Source organism: Octodon degus, unplaced genomic scaffold, assembly GCF_000260255.1.
Source record: "Octodon degus isolate 3935 unplaced genomic scaffold, OctDeg1.0 scaffold00089, whole genome shotgun sequence".
In the NCBI taxonomy this organism is placed as follows: Eukaryota; Metazoa; Chordata; class Mammalia; order Rodentia; family Octodontidae; genus Octodon; species Octodon degus.
The window spans coordinates 2,958,200-2,976,958 of NW_004524665.1; the positions used below are offsets into that span (position 1 = coordinate 2,958,200).

At 42.5% G+C, this 18,759-nt stretch overlaps 1 protein-coding gene across 2 annotated transcripts in view; it reads left to right on the forward strand.

Moving 5' to 3' along the window:
• The first annotated feature begins 12,148 nt into the window (after positions 1-12,148).
• The window catches only part of Dis3l2 (DIS3 like 3'-5' exoribonuclease 2), a 321,513-nt gene continuing 314,902 nt past the window's right edge, over positions 12,149-18,759 (forward strand). For both annotated transcript variants that reach the window (XM_023722254.1, XM_023722257.1), the window contains exon 1: positions 12,149-12,210. The gene's annotated coding sequence lies outside the window, so the exon portion shown is untranslated. The remainder of the gene's footprint in view (positions 12,211-18,759) is intronic.

Consider the following 18,759-nt stretch of genomic DNA (forward strand, 5'->3'; position numbering starts at 1 on the left):
AGACAGAGCCCAAGGAGATCTGTTGTTTCTTAGAAATTCCAGCAAGCTGGGATTCAAGGTTACAGATAACAGCTTCTGCAGGCGCCCTGTCTGTTCTTTGATCCCTTGCTTGGGATGTTATCCACTAGCACTGGGTAAACTTACGAGTTAGGTAAATGCTTGAAGTCAATAAAGAGAGTAGTCTGTGTTCTCTGTGTTCACAAAAGTAGTATGCACATTCCTTAACCTGCCTGTAGCCCTCAATAAATGTGAGAAGTTTCCCTGGCTCAGGGCTCAGAGACTAATCTCAAGCGAGACACTGGCATTCTGCTTGGAGCTCCGAGGCTCCGATCGTTCTACAAGTGGCACCTAGATGTGGGGCAGATGGGAGACAACTAATTGTAAGTATAAAGCAGGTTGGATGTTAGGGCACGGTAGCCCAGAGTAAGTGAGACAACAGCAGCAGCTCAGGGTAATGGGGAGCGCAGGAGTAAAAATGAAACTAAAAAGTTTTGAGGAGTTTCTGGTCTGGCGACATTGTTACTGGTTCAAGCTGTTGGGAAAGGCTGCCTTAAATTTAAAAGTTTGGAAGCAAGTTATGAGAACGCTGTGTTCTGCTCACCAAAAAGGGGAACCAATTCCTCTTCATGTATGATCTCTCTCTCTTTTTTTTTTTGGTGGAACCTGGAACCGGGGATTGAACTCAGGTCCTTGCGCTTGCCAGGGAAGCACTTATTCCACTGAGCCATCTCCCTGGCCCCTGTATGATCTCTTTGTAATCTAATTTCCTTAGTTTTGGAACCATTGCAATGAGACTCAGAAGAGTTTTAAGAGATATTTGAAAAGGTCAGCTTCAGATGCTGATATTGCTAAAGCTCAAGAGCAGCTTCTGTGCGAATATGAATCTGCAGATGAGACCTTTTTAAGACCTCTGCTTCTTCACCCTCAAGTGTAGATGCTAGCATAGAAAAAAGGACAAAAATAGAACAGGGGGCCTCTGTGGTGCATATTTATGATAAGGTTGCACCCCCCCAAGATCCCATACATGGAAGGTGTTCCCCAGCATACCAAGAGTGGTGGTTCTTTAAACTTCTTGATACTCTATAGCAGAGATGAGTCTGACAAACTGGGTACTAGAAGGATATTTATGGCATTGCAAACCATCTTCTTGGAATCTGAGGATTTGGAGGATGTAGAACAAAAGGAAACTTTTCTCTACATACCGAATGTCAAAAGGCACAGGGTGCATCATTGGAAGAATGAGGTATATGAACTGCAAGCCGAGGTAAGGCAGTTATCACAATTGCTTTCTAAATTGATTTAAAAAATGGAGGTCTCCACCCCTGTAGTTCTTCCATCTCAGCTCACAGAAATTCGGCCCTTACCACCATCTTTTAACCCTTCTGCTCATCCATTGAGGAGAAAAAGGAAGGCCCCATATAAGTTCATAAAAGTGTGATATCTCAGGCTCTTATGCAAGAGAGACAGCAGGGAAACCCTGAAGCTTATTCTGCCCCTCTGGATATTTTCCTGTGGTGGTCCAGCAACACCCACCAAGTGCTCAATTTCTCCAGGGGTATGTACAGTGGGAATCCCAACCTCTGGCATTAAAGGTTATTAAAGATTTAAAGCAGGCTGCCATGACCTATGGTATGCAATCAACCTATGTGACTGGATTAATACAAGGATTAGCAAATGAACATAGATTAATTCCTCAATTGGGAAGTTTTGAGCCATGCAATTTTGGGGCCAAGCCAGTATTTGCAGTTTAGAACTTGGTGGAAAGATGAAGCAGATATTCAAGAGAAGGTTAACAGGGGACAAAATCCTCCAGTTAATGTTTCATCAGATCACCTCAATGGGTCAGGACCTGGCTTGGTATCGAAGCCCAATTACAATATGATGGTGTGGCTATTGTGCAAACTAATTTGAGGACAGGGGAAAAGGTGGAAAGACCAGAGAATGCTCAAACTTTGTTTGCTAAAGTTCTCCAATCTAATAAGGAGCCATACATAGATTTTGTCTCCTGATTAGGGGAGGCTATACACAAAACAGTGATAGCACCAGTTCTGAGGGATTTATTACTAACTTTGTCCTTCGAGAATTCAAATACAGAATGTCAAAAGGCACAGGGAGCATCATTGGAAAATTGTATCAAGGCCTGTACTGACATTGGCTCAGAGCTATATGAAGCTAATTTATTGGCAGCTGCCTTACAGTCTTATTTTATTTGTATTTACAGGGTCTCACTATGTAGATCAGACTTACAGTGATCCACCTGTGTTCAACTTCTCAAGTGCTGGGATTACAGGTGTGTGCCACCACACCAGCCTCAATCTTCGTCTCAGGCACCCCTGAGGGTGGGGCTGCACTGCACACAGGGTATTGAACCCCTGGCCACTGTGCTCTGCCCTAGCAGGTGCTTTAGTCCCCTAAGCTATCTGGCCAGGCTTTACAGTCTTATTTTAAGCAAAATCATACCAAATGTTTTTACTGTGGAAAAACAGGTCATGAGAAAAGACTGCAGAAAAGGACAAGATAAAAAGAAAAAGCAATTAAGAATAGCAAGACTGCTCCTGGATTTTGCCCAAGATGTGGAAAAGGTAAACATTGGGCTATTGAATGTCGCTCCAAACTTGGTAAGAATGGCCAACCTTTACAGTTTCAGGGAAACTGGAGACTGGACCCATCATGCTGGGGCCTGGAGACAAACAATTTGGGATACCCGCAGTTTCCATTGGCCAGCCGAAATTTCAATCAAACGCAGGGTCACAGATCTTTTGCATACAACCCCTGGAAGTGGAAGTGCAACTTTAGCTCTGATGGCTGTGGAAAACCAGCTTTTGCTCCCCGCTTGTGGAGTTTATAAGCCATATTCAAACTTGAGTTTTCAGTCCTATTCCAAAAGATATTGCAGGTCTGCTTGTAGAAAAAGAGTAGTTTTACCAGCTAAGGTATATTTGTACACTTGATAATTATTGATAGTGATTATGAAAGAGAAATCTTACTTATGATATCTACTACTAAACTTTTTCAAATTAAAACTCAAGAGCGAATTGCACAGCTATTAATCTTGCCATATAGAAAAAGGAGATTTTTCCTTATAAAATTCATCTCATAATAGACTTCAGTGTACACTATTAACTTTTTAAATTCTACAACAATGAAAGTACAATAGAGAGACAATTCTATCAGGTAAGAGAAAAAAAATGCAGGTGCTTAAAAGGGTCCTCTAGAGAGATCTCTATACTGGACAATGGCGGGGGCCCAGTCCACTACTAACCTGGGGCAAAGGGGATGATTTGTTTTTCCAGAGAATGCTAAACAAGCTATTTGGGTACCAAAGTGGACTGTCAGGCTGTAGCATGAAGTCAGATCTGGAGAAGTTAACAGCAATGAGGCTAGATCCAGCCTGGGGCCTATTCAAGGAATGCACCACCTGGAAATCTAGGGTCTAAATAGGCGATAAAATATGTAAAAATAACTGAGCTAAATTTTCCTAGTATTAAGACAAAAACTACAAAAATATAAAATATACATATCAATTATAGATAAAATATTTTATTCCTTCCAAATTTTTCTGATAAGAGATATCTGCTAATTGGCAAATAACATCTGACTAGTGTGTTTATAATTATAAATTTCTAAAACTTGTAATAGAGTTATTATAATTTATTGAAGAGATTTTTTTTTTGGTGGGTACTGGGGATCAAACTCAGGACCTTGCATTTGCCAAGCAGGTGCATATGCCATGGAGCTATCTCCCCAACTCCTGAGTTATTATAATTTAATTTGGCCAAAAATATATCTGTGGTGGGGCCAGGGAGATGGCTCAGTGGAGTAAGCACTTCCCTGGCAAGTGCAAGGACCTGAGTTCAATCCGCGGTTCCGGGGGGGGAAAATATATATATATATATATATATATATATATATATATATATATATATATTTGTGTGCATTCTTGATTTTATAAAGATATATGTTTATGTATTCTGTGTATGTGTTTGTGTGTCTTTCAATGAACAGCTGTTCTTTTTTTGGATGATTTGTTCTAAAAATGTAATTTGATATATAGACTTAAAAGCATGCTTTTTCCTAAATTACCAGATAGTCAAAGTGATATTGAAATTGATTTATACACAGTACATCATAAGGTTTAAGCTAATTAAAGAATAATTCCCTAGAGTGAGAAAAATTATTAGAGAGGAGTCCAATTGATGAGGTGTGGCCAACCTTTTTGTTCATCAACGAGGAGCTCCCAATAATCTCAATTGTCTCTTAGGAGATACTGCAATATATTGGTCATTGGTTAAAATGACAAGGTTTTCTCTTTAAAGATGGTTTTGGTACAAAACTAAATTAAGAAACAAAGGTTTTCATATGTGTATGGCAATTCATTATTGTTAACCTCATGGTGTATTAAGTGTATTCTTGATTCCAAGTGTACAAGTCTTACAAAATGTAAAACAAAGATTGCTTATTATGATAAGACTTTCTCAGATTCAGTTTAACAGTAATCCACAACTGTCGGACCAACTGTTCTCTTAGATCAAACCTCTGCCTTTAATAACAACAAAAAACTTGTGATGCATATCCCACTTAAGAATGACTAGGGGGCCGAAGAGATGGCTCAGTAGACTAAGCGCTTCCCTGGCAAGTGCAAGGGCCTGAGTTCAATCCCTGGTTCTGGAAAAAAAAAAAAAAAAAAAAAGGATTTCTAATTAGGTGAAAATTTCTTATGTATTAGAGAGAGAGATGATTGGTTAAAAGTGTTATGTCAAAACAAAACAAAAAAAAACCATATTTGAGTATATCACAAAATGTCATCAGGACTGTCTTACTACAATGCTATATGTGGTTTTTTTTTTTTAAACTTTATTTATCTATTTTATTTATTTGTGTGTGTGTGTGTGTGTGTGTGTGTGTGTGTGTGTGTGTCCAGCTCAGCCCACCAGGGGGCGGGGCTGGCTGGCATGTGGTGCTGGGGGATTGAACCGCGGTCCCTGTGCTTTGCTAAGCTTGTTCTAAGTAGGTGCTTTAGACCATTGAGCCATCTCCCCAGCCCCCTATATATGGTTTTGATTCCTAAATTTACATGTAAAAATATGCACTTTTGTCTGTTAACTTTCATTCTATAGGGATTTAAATATTAGAATATCCATGGGCAATTATAGAAAGATCCAATAGAAGCTTAAAAGAAATGCTAATAAAACAAAAAGGGGGAAAACAAAAAGGGGGAATTAGTTTGGGAATACACATGACTACATCTAGATTAATTGTCCAAGAAGCTCTATTTACATTTTTTAAAATCAACTGCCAGACAGATCTTCTGCTGCAGACCATCATTGGAAAAAAGAAATACTGGAGAAGTGATTTGGATGCCAACTTAACAAATAAAACCTAGAGAATAAGCAAATGTAAATTTTTTTTTTTTTTTTGGAACCAGGGATTGAACTCAGACCCTTGAGCTTGCCGGGGAAGCACTTATTCTACTGAGCCATCTCTTGGGCCCCAAATGTAAATATTTTGATAGAAAAATAGTATCAACTTGTTTCTTGCTATGGTGGCTTTGGGGTCACTGTTGGTAAGTGTTAAAGGTAATTTTAGTTATTGGGCTTACATTCCAAATCCACTACTCAACAGAGGAGTTCACTGGTAGGATACCCATATATGTGAATGAAAGTTCCTGGTTACCTGGTCCCTATGATGCCCGGGGACCAGCAGTGAGTGCCAGCAGAAAAAGGAACCAGAGACCTCTTCTATGAGATCTGAGTAGAAGGCTGGCCTATTTGTATTGGCAGTGGATCTCATTGCTTAAAAACAAGCATAGGAGTCTGGTTATCTATAGTAAAAAATACCAGTGGGGACAAGGGAGGAAAAAGATTTTTTTTCTTTTACAGAGACAAACCTTTAAAGGTATAGCTGCTGATGGAATATTGCCACTGCCAGATCTGCCACCCGGCCAGAATACCAAAGTTGCTTATCTCAGTGATTGGGTACATTGGGAAGTCTGTAGAGGAGAGGCAGCCTGGGAGTTGGTCAATACTTCCGATGGAAGTGTTATAGATTAGAGTCCTTATGGCTCAGCCCGCATGGCAGAAAGGAAGGAGTTAAGATGGAAATGGAATGGCAGTGCTGAGATTTACACTAGCACTAAAAATGCCAATGATATAATAATGTGGCATGGAGGAGGAATGTCCTCTATTATCCCTCATGTTTCTGGGGGACCAATTCAACATCATATTTGGAAGTTAATTACCTCATTAAAACATATGTAAGGGCTGGTGAGATGGCTCAGTGGCCTAAAGCACCTATTTAGAACAAGCTTAGCAAAGCACAGGGACCACGGTTTAATCCCCCAGCACCACATGCCAGCCAGCCCCGCCCCCTGGTGGGCTGAGCTGCCCCCCCCCCACATAAATAAATAAAAATTTTAAAAAAAATCCAAAAAAACATATGTAAGCATGGAAACATTATACATGGAGGAATCGATCTTCTTATAATTTGCATCTAAAATCTAAAAGGAACACAATGTATTTTGCACAGGCATGTGTTCACCTCCTTTACCTATTGTTTGTAGGACCCAGTTATTACCCTTCTAACTACCATTACCTGTCACAATTGTTCTCTATATACATGTCTAAATTCTTTTATTAGGCTTAACTTTCCTAGGGATAGCATTTATATTCTCAAGGCAAGGACCGGAATTTGGCTTCCTGCACAACTACAATACTGGTGGCAAGACTCTCCTTCCATGATGCTGTTCCAACATTGGCTGGAGGCACTAAAGTCGAGAACAAAAAGAATGACTGCACTTGCGATAGCCATAATTTTAGGAATAATAGCAGTCAAGCCACAGTTGCTACAGCTGGAAAAGCATTGAGCCAAGGTATTTAAACTGTTTACTTTGTGCAGCAGTGGCACACAGACTCAGAACAATTATGGATGTCAAAGACACTGACTCAGAGTTAATACTACGATAAATGATTTAGAACAAGCTGTTGTTATGCTAGGAGATCAAATTGTTAATCTGAGGGCCGGCCAGATAGCTCAGCAGACTAAAGCACCTGCTTAGGCAGATGCAGTAGCAGGGTTTGATCCCCAGCATGCTGTGCCAGCCCTGACCCTGGGGTGCGCTGAGATGGCAATTAGAGACTGGGCTTGGTGGCTTGTGCCTGTAATCTCAGCACTTGGGAGGCTGAAAACAGGATAATCACTACAAGTCCAGTCTACATAGTGGACCCTGAACACCCTGTAGACCCTATACTAAATACATTAAAAAAAGAAAATAAATTATTAATCTGAAAAATGAAGCTTCAACTTCATTTTAAAATTTTTTCATGGAACTGGGGATTGAACTTAGGCTCTTGCACTTGCCAGGCAAGTGCTTATTCTACTGAGCTATCTCTCTGGCCCCTCAACTTCCTTTGCAATGTAATTGTAATACCTCCTCATTCTGTATAAGTCCAATTCCATGGAATCAAACTCATTTCCCATGGGAAAATGTAAAAAGGCATTTATTATATCACAGTAATATTACCTCTAAGATTCTGTCTCTTCAGCAATGTATTGATAATACTTTCACAAAACAATTGTCAGAAGTGTCTGATACTGATCTGTTACAAAGCATCTCTAATGGCATTGAAAACCTGAACCCTTTTCATGTTATTCATGGTTTAGTGGGAGTGTAGTAATGATTTTGTCTATGTTGTCTCTGTACTGCTAGTATATCCTGCTTAGCTTAGTGATGGGGATGAGTCCGGCAAGAAACCATGGATTGACAATCTGCAGTCCTTGCCCCGATGCTTAAAAAAATTTCAGCACAAAAACAAAAATGGGGTAATATAGAAATATAGAGATGACACAGAAGCCTGATATCTTGAGGTAGCAAAGAGCAATAAACAGAGCCCAAGGAGAACTGTTGTCTCTTAGAAATTCCAGCAAGCTGGGATTCAAGGCTACAGATAACAGCTTCTGCAGGCACCCTGTCTGTTCTTTGATCCCTTGCTTGGGATGTTATTGGATAGCACTGGGTAAACTTAGACATATGTAAATGCTTGAAGTCAACGGAGAGTTTCTGTTCGCAAAAGTAGTGATGCACATTCCTTAGCCTGCCTGTAACCCTCAATAAATGTGAGAAAGTTTCTCTGGCTCAGGGCTCACTTAAGAGTGACACGAATCTCAAGTAAGACCTCTGAAACTGTATTCATCTAGCCTTGCTGTTGCTCTCTTGGCTCTGATCCACGATTCTTTTTTTTTTTTTTTTTTAATTTTTAAAAATTATTTATTTGTGTGTGTGTGTGTGTGTGGCCAGCTCAGCCCACCAGAAGGCGGGGCTGGCTGGCATGTGGTGCTGGGGGATTGAACCATGGTCCCTGTGCTTTACTAAGCTTGTTCTAAGTAGGTGCTTTAGACCACTGAGCCATCTCACGAGCCCCAAGTGCCAAATACATGTTTACTTTTTTTTTTTTTTTTTTTTTTGCGGAATCGGGGATTGAACTCAGGCCCTTGCACTTGCCAGGCAAGCACTTATTCTACCAAGCTATCTCCCCGGCCTGATCCACAATTCTACAACAGTAGAGGATGACTTTTCCACATCTGCTTTGGAGACTGGCTGGAAGTTAGAACAGAAGCCTAGATGGAGGGTGATGCAATGAGGAATTAAGTCAGGTTGGGCTGGAATGATGTGGGCAACTATGGCTGTCTACCACCCCTAAATTCTCCAAAAATCTAGGACTGCATAAGAGAATGACATTTGTACACTCCCCCACCACATATGCTGGAAACAATCCCAGTGCCATGGGAGGTGGGGTCTTTTGCAGGTAACTGTGTTATGAGGATGGAGCTCTCCAACAAGGGGTGAGTGCCTTTATGAGACACTGGAGAGCTAGTCAGTCCTCTTCTGGTCCTGTGAGGCCAGGAATAGGAACCCGTGAGCAGGGCCTGATCAGACAATGAATAGCTACTCCCTTGATACTGGACATCTCAGCCTCCAGAACTGGGAGAAATAAATTTGTTGCTTAAGTGCTCCTCCTGCAGAACTCGGTTACAACAGCCCAAATGAAGACATAGACGCTGTCCTTCCCAAAGACAAGCTGGTATTCCCTGGGGCTGCAGATGGCTTCTTACATAGCCAACAGGGCACATATGAATTATTCTGGTGCAACTCATACTCTGGGTATTGTGGGCATTTCTCAAAGCACTTTCTTTCATTAAAAGGTTATTCATCATCTAGAGACTAAAGTCAGAGAATGAAGAACACCCTGAGTTTTGGTGTCTACAACTCCTTGTAGTTGATTATAATTATGCCCTTCGAAGTGATGGTGAAATTCTATCTCTAGAGGAACCATTGAAATGTCCAGAACCCCATCAACTGGAGCCTAGTGAATCACCCTGCCCCTTCAGCAGAAGAGTCTTTCAGAATAGATGCCCTATTCAAGGTTGCCAGGAGTATGCAAGATAGAAGTCATTGATTTCATTTATGCAGCCCTTTTTTTCCTATGTTGGGAGTAGATTCTTTCTTGTTCATAAAACAATTAGGTTAATTTCCCTTTGCCAAGTCATAACCACTTTCTGACCTTATCTTGTTGGTATTACAGTCAGGACCTCTGTTGTACATGGAATGTTTGTGCCACACCCAAAATCATGTACTGGAATCCTAACCCTAGTGGCATGGTATTAGCAGGTGGGCCTTTGGTAGCTTACTTATTTTGGTCTTTTGAGACAGTGTCTTGCTATGTAGTGGTTACTAGCCTCTTAGGCTCATATGCTCAGGTTGCTTGCCACTGGCCAAGTCAAAGAAAGCCATATACTTGGGTAAAGAGGAAAAAGGATATATTTAAAGCCAGCTCTGAGGAGATGGAGGAGCCCATTTGCCTTGATTCAGCACCTGGGCAAGAGTCCTTTATAGTAAGGAACAATGAGGAAGGCAGCAGTGAGAGAGAATGCAGAGCTCCACACTTGCTTTAGCCTCAGTTTATCATTTCTTGTAGAAAACAAACCAGGCCTCTGGCCTTCCAAGGCTGGTACCTGCAAATTACATCACTTCTTTTGGGCTGAAGAGAAGAGGAAGGGGCCTGTTGCTGTGTGCTTACTTTGGAGTTCTATTTTACAGTGTGGGTTACAGTTCAGGCTGGCACTGAACTTAGTAGGTAGCCCAGGTTGGCTTGATCCTCCTGCCTCAGCCTTCTGAGTGCTAGGATTACAGATGTGCACCATTTTGCCTGGCTTGGTAGCTGACTAAATCACAAGCCAAGTCCTTATGAATAGGATTAGTCTCCTAGACAACAGACTCTTAGGGAGCTTCCTTGATCCTCCTACCACACTGATAGACAGCTGACCATGAATCAGGAGTTAGGCCCACACCACACAGATTGTGCTGTAGTAGTCCAATTTGGGATTCTCAGGCTCCAAAATGAGGAGAATCACATCTACTGCTCATAAGCCAGTCAGTCTGCGATATTGTTACAGCAGTCCCAATGAATTAAGATAGCCTCCTTGACTGATATTTTAGGTGTTTCTACATTCGTCAGCCATACATTATGAATTTCTCATTTTACTCAGATAGCTGGTAATTCACTGTGGACAGATTTAGTCTCTCAAATGAACACATCACTTCGGCCTCTGTTGGGAAAGCTTACTGTAAAACTACTGTCGTAATGGGAACACACTGAAGTTATGGACTGGAGGCATGCTTGTGGGGCTAGACTCTCCATGCAGGTATGCCACGTTCTTCCTTTAGACCACAGAGAGAAGCCAGGCTCTCTGTAGACAAGGGCACATGGATATCCCCCTGAGCCCTGCAGCTTTTCTACCAGGGGCTAGGACCACACTCCCTGCCAGATGTCCAATCAAGAGGCAGGAAATCTTTTCAGCTCTCCTCCTTCTCCTCTATTCTTGCTTCAATTTCTGGTTTCATCTGCCTCAACATTTCTAGTCTTGAAATCTCAGATTTCATTGTTTTAATCCTTTGTTCTTGTCCTCTTCTAGGTCTTCCCATTCCTGTCCAACGGGTCTCTCTCCTAGTCATGGAATTTTTGTGGGACTTCTTCCATCCTCTACTGCGAATAGACAAGTTCTGCCTAAACCATGGTTTGCCTGAGGACTCTGAAAGGATCTGGGAGAAGGTTAAAAACTAGAGAATCCTAGGGATCACTTATTCTTTACACCAACACATTGGGCAAGCACTGTAGATGTAGTTAACTGCTTTCCACTCACAGTTATTAGCAGAATCCTGAAATTTACTTGTACTATGGCAGTGTTTTTACAGGCATTAAAAAGGGGGAATTTAATGCCTCTGTTTTTCCTGATCCAATAAGATGGTGGACTTTTCCACCACACAGATTCATGGCACCTTTTATTTTGCCATTGTATTCGATTGTTGATTTTTCTAGTCACTACAGGATCTCCACAGTGTTGGCAGATGGAGACCAGCTTCTTACTGACATTCTGTCTCCTTTCCAGGCTGCTGTTGGGGGTTTCGCCTCCTTTTCTCACACATGTTGGTGTTTCGTGGGTTCCAACTTGAGCTATCTCTTTCCTGCACATGTCCCCAGGAACCCCCAGAAACTTTGAGTGGGTTTCACCCCGCACCCACTCTTATCCAAAACCCTTGCCCCGGCCCTGTCCACTCACATAAGGTTCCATCGCCAGCCTTTTCCACCCATGTCGGGGCACACCTCTTTTTCAGCGTGCTGGCCACTGTCACACACACGCCTGCACGTGTAGGGCAGAGCCGGCTCCCTCACCTCTCTGACCCCCCCGGGACCAGCACCACACCTAACCCTGTGTAGGTGCCTGCCCGAAGGACCAGAAAAACCTAACGGGAGAGGGCCGGCGTGCTAACCCGGGGGCTGGAAGTCATGTGCCGCCTCAGTTCTGGGGGCATCCGCGGGGTGAGTCCCGGTCAGTGCCGCCCCACATGGGCGGCCGGGGACGGGCTGGGTCTGGAAGGCGCTCGTCCAGGAAGAGGGCCACAATCAAGCAGGAAAGCGTCTTAGGAGCCCACAGCGAATCTCCCCCACGGGCCGAGGCCAGAGCTGTTCCAGGCCCCTCGCCCCGGCGTCGCTGAACCGCCACCGCCCGCTTCCCGCACAGCGCACTTGCCCCACGCACAGCGCGTTTGGCTCCTCCCGGCCACCGTTGCTCTTTCGAACGCGCTCCAGTGACCCGGAAGAGCATTCTCCTTAGCAACTGCGGGACCGCGGCGGCGCCGGCCTTTCGGGAGCCAAGGTGAGGGCCTCCCTCCGCCCCCTTCCCTTCCGTGCGCACGCCCCACCTGGGACGGACCCGCAGTCTGGCCTCGCGGGGCTCCGCAGCGTTTCACCGGAGCTGCGGCCACGGCGGCCCAGGGCGAGCGTCCCTCGCCCCTGGTTTGTTTGCCCGGCCGCGCCGTCGCCGCTGGCCACCCTATGCCCCCAGCTCCTTCCAGACCCTGCCCGACCCAGGGTTTGCTGTGGTGGACAAAGAGGGAGAACAAGAGCCTGTTGCTGTAGAGAGGGCTTTCCCCAGAGGCTTGTGTCACCTGTGGACTCATTGTCACGTGTCCTAATGGAGGTGGCAGAGACCTGCAGGGATGGGCACCTCAGAAAGCTTGAACAGCAGTCACTTAATTATGGGTCTGGACGTTTGCCTGCTGCTCCGCGCTTTCCAAAGTGATGCACTTGAACTGCTTTATTGATTGTAGAGACTCATTTAATTGTACATTTTGAACTGAGATTATTTTCCGAGGAATTGGCTTTCCAGTTGTGACTGAGATGTAGTTAGAATATTGTAGTTTAGATTTTGTGTCTTCTTGCAGGTGGAAACCTCTTAACGACTGGCTAGAATTTTGGGAAAGATTTCAAGTGAAATTTGCTATCTTCAAGTAAGGGCAAATGTTAATAGCCCTGGTTTGCACTCAGAAAGACACTAAGCACTGAAAGCCATTTGAGTTTAAAGAGTTTTACTAAGAAAACTAAGGCTTATTTGAAAATTTATTTGAAACTAAGCCTTATTGTTGATAAAAGTGATTTTATAGCTGGGTGTGGTGGCACATACCTGTAATCCCAGTACTCAGGAGGCTAAGGCAGGGGAATTATTGCGAGGTTGAGACCAGCCTGGACTACGAAGAAAGTGCAAGGCCAGCCTGAACTGCATAGCGAGACTCTGTCCTAAAGAGACAAAAAAAAAAAAAAAAAAGCTATTTTATAATCCAATGATGATAGAGCTGAAGCAGGGACAGGTCTTCAGAGTGACATTATTTAGAAATAAAATGCAGGAGTTTATAGTAGAGTTTATCAGAATTCAAGTGTTTATCAAGCACTTACATAGTGTTATGTGCACTCAAAAGATAGAGGACAAGACTGCACACATTAAGTCATTAGAAAGGCAATTAGATAAAAAAAAAGAGAAAAGCAATTAGATGGCATTTGTTTACATGCAAATTTGTGCTAGATATTAAGTGCTGTAGTAAGTCAAAGGTGGAAGGATCAATATGGACAGGAGTTTTCAGAACTATATTTATGGATTAAGTGAGACTTGTCTCTAAAGCACTGATGCAGTTTATATTTGTATTGGAGTGGGTGGGAGTATTAAATAATTTCTTCTTGCATCCTTAACTTTAGGATTTGAGAAGTAATTCCAAGTGTCATTTTGAAATCCTTCTTCCAACCTCTAAGGTCTTGACTTGGGATTTGTTTCTTTCATACACTCAGTAGAAATGTCTCTGGTGTTTTTCCTGTTTGAGTCCTAAAATAATGTTACAAGCAGAGACTTTGTCCTTAGCAATTCTTTGCTTCTTCAGTTGGTCTTACATTTATAGGAAACACAGAAGTTTAAATACAACAGATTAAGTGGAATTATTGGTTCAAACATAATTTTTTAAAATATATTTGGTACAGGGTCTCACTATGCAGTTTGGACTCATAGTGATCCTCCTGTTTTCAGCCTCCTCAGTGTTGGGATTGTAGGCGTCCATCACCATGCCCTATCTAGGTAGCTGGCTCAGTGTGCCCAGGGGCGGGGCCGGTGCAGCATGTGTCATCATACATACTTGAGTCTTATGAAATTTTGCTTTGTTTGATTGTCAGTGCTTCCTGTGCAGCAGGCACATGTCAAGAGATCTCAAAGCAGCAGTGAGCTCAGCAGCCAGTGGCAGCTCTTTATCCACGCTACCCTCCTGTGTGCTTAGCTTATCGGTCTTTGCTGTTCAGTGCTTACTGTGTGGTATAGGAAGGCTAGAGCAGTTTATTGATGCCTTTTTTAGTTTCATAGAGACCTTGGGTTTCTTTGTTTTGGAGATTCACTAAAGATAGAAATTCTTAAGAAAACCTTTTGATATTTTGTTGTTGTTTTAAAGAGTAGATTTGGTGTTCATTTATTCACTTATTCAGCAGAGGTTTGAGTGATTACCTGGGTTACTTAAGTACCAGTCTTGGCCTTGGAGGCAGGAGGAGAGTAAGTACACACATAGTCCCTGTCTTCAGCAGCTGATAATCAAAGAATCACACTAACATTAGACTGCAGCTCTGACAAGTGTTTAGTGAGGGAAGTCACAGAAAGGACATTAAAACTGTGGCCTGCAGGATGTACAGGAAGGGAAGTGTTCCAGCAGTTAGCAGAGCAGAGACCCTTGGATGACAGGGCTCCTGGAGGGACCAGAGGCTTAAGGTACAGCAGTATACATGGAACTGGAGAAGTGTGAAAAGGTGAGCAGAGAGTTTGAAGGCAGTTTGGATTTTTCCTGTCCTCAGAATAAAGAGCAGCCTATGTGTGGGTTACGGGTTGGCTGTGTTCCACACAATTAGGTTGTGTTGGAGTAGCCTGGTCTGTGTCTCCTCTATGCTTAAGTGCTTGTAGTCATTTTGCCCCTCTTTACTTCCACATGCTCTCCCTGCCTTATTATGGTGGGAGAAGCCTTTGCATCCCACTAGCAAGATACTTTTCTTTTTAATTTAGAAAGGAATTTTAAGGTTAAGATTGGACAGGGGCTGGGGAGATGGTTCAGTAGAATAAGCACTTGCCTGGCAAGCACAAGGGTCTGAGTTCAATCCCCAGTTCCGCCAAAAAAAAAAAAAAAAAAAAAAGGATTGGTCATTACAAGTTAGTGGATTTGAAATATTTTTTCATCATTATTACTGCTGGGGCAGTAATAATTTCTGTGATTCTACCTTTTCTCCTCTTTTAAAAATTCTAATGAAAAGCACAATACAGGGCTGTGGAGATAGTTCAGCGGTCTAAATACCTACATAGGCAAGCACAAGGACCTGGGTTTGATCCCCAGTACCATATGCTGTGCTGGCCTTGTCCCAGGTGCACCAAGCCAGCCACCAAGACCAGTCATGATGGTGCACACCTGTAATCCCAGTGCTGGGGAGGCTGAGACGGGAGGATCACTATGAGTCTGAGCTGTATAGTGAGACCCTGTATCAAATACATAATTTTTTTTTTTAAAAGCACAATACAAAATGCTGTCTAAATAATTTTTAAGTGTGAATTCAGGTTTTTAACTGTATATTTTTGTGTGACAGATCTAGACTTTACCTTGTAAAACCAAAAGTCTGTATCCATCAAATAATCCATCCCCCATTCTTCCTGTTCCATGATTTTGACACTTTATGTATTATTTTAGGTGACATGTCCACTTTTACCTTCTTGCTGTTTCCCTCATATATCCTTTCTCCCATCAATTCAGTTCAGCCCCAACAAATCTTTTTTGTTTGTTTGTTAGTTCTTTTTGGAGACAGGGTCTTGCTATGTTCTTTTTTTTTTGTTTTTTTGTTTTTTTGTTTTTTTGCTCCAAATGCCTTCAGGGCAGGTTTGGCTGGCTTGAGTTATGGGGATCGAACCCCAGCATCCTGAGCCTGACTGCTTTGTTGAAGCAGCCACTTAAAGAGCTGAGCTAAGGGGAAGGCCCCCTCTTGCTGTGTTCTTTTGGAACTGGTCTTGAATTATGGTCTTTTTGGAGTTGGCCTTGAATTTGCAATAATCCTTCTGCCTCAGCCTCCTGAATGCTGGGATTAAGGCTTGCACCAGCATGCCTAGCTAGTTCTTAAAGAGCTTTTCCCTTTGTTTTTGAATTTGTACTTATAGCCAGAGTGGAAGAGACTTTAGACATCATCTTGTCTAACTTGCTTTTATTCGTGCTGGACAGTGGTTTCCCAGAGGAGAGCCATCTCCTAAGTCAGGACGGAGTTGGAGCCTGATCTTTGGCCTTTCACCTTCTAGGCATCTACCTTTCCAACGTCTGCCTGCTTGGTGGTAATTTCTTAGTTAGACCACTAGCATTACGAGAGACACAGGCAACACTGATTTCTGTGTGCCTAGATTGTTATGCTAAGGCATAACAGATGCTGTATTAGCCAGCTCTCTGTTACATAACAAATGCCCGGGATGATATAATCAACTTCTGAAGAGACAAGGTTTTGGGCTGGGGAGATAACCTGATGGTCAAAGCGCCTGCCAGGCAAGTGCAAGGACCCTGATTCAATTCCCTGTGCTGCATGCTTTGCCAGCCCCAAAACTGGTCGTGGTGGCACATGCCTATAATCTTAGCTCTGAGGAGGTTGAAACAACAGGAGCATTATGAGTCTGAATGATGAGTCTGAACTACTATGGCTTAACCTGTATCTGGGCATAGCCTGTATCAAAGAAAAAAAAAAAAAAACAAGACAAGGTTTATTTTCACTCTCATTTGCAGAAGTTTTGCTTTGGACCTGTGGTGGCCCTTGAGGGGAGTGTGTGCTTGCCTCCTGTCTGGGAAGAGCAAGAGTGGTCATATTTGTGCCACTGTTTATAGTGCTCACCTCAGAATGCCTACAGGAACAGTTCATTTTAGGTGTTAAAATGAGAATGTTTTGAAATGGCTCAATATTCTAAGTGCAGAGAAATACAATAAAACATTTTCTTGTGTGAAGGTTCCTAAGCTCTTATTTATGATCTCCCTATTTATTCCATAATACCATAGTACCAGCCTTCTCAAGTCCAGTTTTTAGCATGTCCTTTTTTTTTTTTTTGACAACAAAATGGTATTTTATTATAGCATATCCTTTTATTTCAATCTCCAAAAAAATTTTTTTTTTTTGGTTGTTTAAAGAGAAATTCCTTAGGGAAATGAAGTGAGATCTTCATATATATTGAAAGTAGATGGCAATAGAGGCGAGAAGGAATTGTAGAATTTTTTTTACGTCTGGCTTTAGCTTAAATCTTTTGTATATCTTTTTACTACTGTATGGGTCTGATTCATGGAAAGTGGCTTTAAGGTTTCCTTTAATTATTTAGTGCAGTCTTGCACATAATTAATTCACAAGTTTATTGATTGATAACATTTTGCTACTGTAACACTCAGTTATTTTTATTAATACCAGTAAGTATATTGTTTATAGCATGAGAAGTCTTTAGTCCTGTATTGGTAAAATTCCTTCCAAAGCAGTTAGCGTACTTTATGCTAATTCTCTTGTTGCTGGTCTCATCAGTTGGCTTCCATATCCTGAGCGTCTCACTTCCTTAGGTGCCCAGAGTTAGCTTCCACTTAAGAGTCCTTCTGTGGCCCTTCCTGTTTTAGGCATGGTGGTGAACCTGTGGCACACATGCCCAGAGGCCTGCTTGTCACCATTGAAAACACTAAAAGGTTTGCCATCACTGTTGAAGGGCAAGGAGTGCTTGGTGGTAGTGTGGTGGGCAGAGCCAGGCCTGGTTGTCTGGGCTTTTTGTGTTTCTGGCCAGCAGGGAGGAAGAATAGTTGGAGCATTGTGTCTTTGAACTCCCAACTGCCTGCCACATACAGATTGGCTCTGACATTTTACGTGCTTGATTGAACTCTAATCTTCAGATCTCAGAGAATCTAGAGCTGGGGTTTCACTGAATTGTGATCAGTTAAAAATGTCTTACTGTTAAAATTGCATCATTCTTGCTGTGATACTTTAATTAGCTTCTATTAGCTTTTTTACCCTGGCATTCTGGCAAGTACTGTTTTCGCTAGAGATCCTAAAGTGAGAGTCACTGTTAGACTTTGATCAAAAAGCACATTGCCCACTGCTCTATTCCTTCCCTGCCTCCTCAGGTCTCCATGTTAATGCAACTTCAGAAGGAAAGATGGAAATCAAGGATTTTACTTGCTCCTAACAGGTATTTACTTAGAAGGCTGTGATAGGACCTAGCAGATTTTTAGTGAAAGGTTGAGTTTAGAATTTGATAGGTTCTGGCCCTAGTATAAATTGCTTAATCATCATGGTGGTCATGTAATATGGCTGAAGCCCTTAAAACAAAAGCCCATCTTCCCAAGACCACCTGTCCTCTTCTCCAACTCAGTCCAGGGTATGATTTTCTTTCACCCTTCCCTCCGCCTCAGGGAAGACCCCCAACCCGCTCCTCAGGTGCATCTAAACATCCCCTCAAGCCCCACCCCCGGCAAAAGGCCATAAAAGCCTTAGCCTGCCTTTGTTCCAGTCTAGAGACTTCCTCATCTTCCCCATATTCTCTGTGTCCTCAAAGATAATAAAGCCCCTTTCACTTTTGCCTTCTGCCTGTTTCTCAACTGTGCAAGGCACCTGAAAAATCCTATCAGAATTAAGATTTTAGGGGCTGGTGAGATGGCTCAGTGGTTTAAAGCACCTACTTAGAACAAGCTTAGCAAAGCACAGGGACCGCAGTTCAATCCCCCAGCACCACATGCCAGCCAGCCCTGCCCCCTGGTGGGCTGAGCGGCCACACACACAAATAAATAAATAAATAAAATTAAAAATAAAATAAAATATTAAAAAATTAAGATTTTTATATGTCTTTATATACAATAAGTACTGT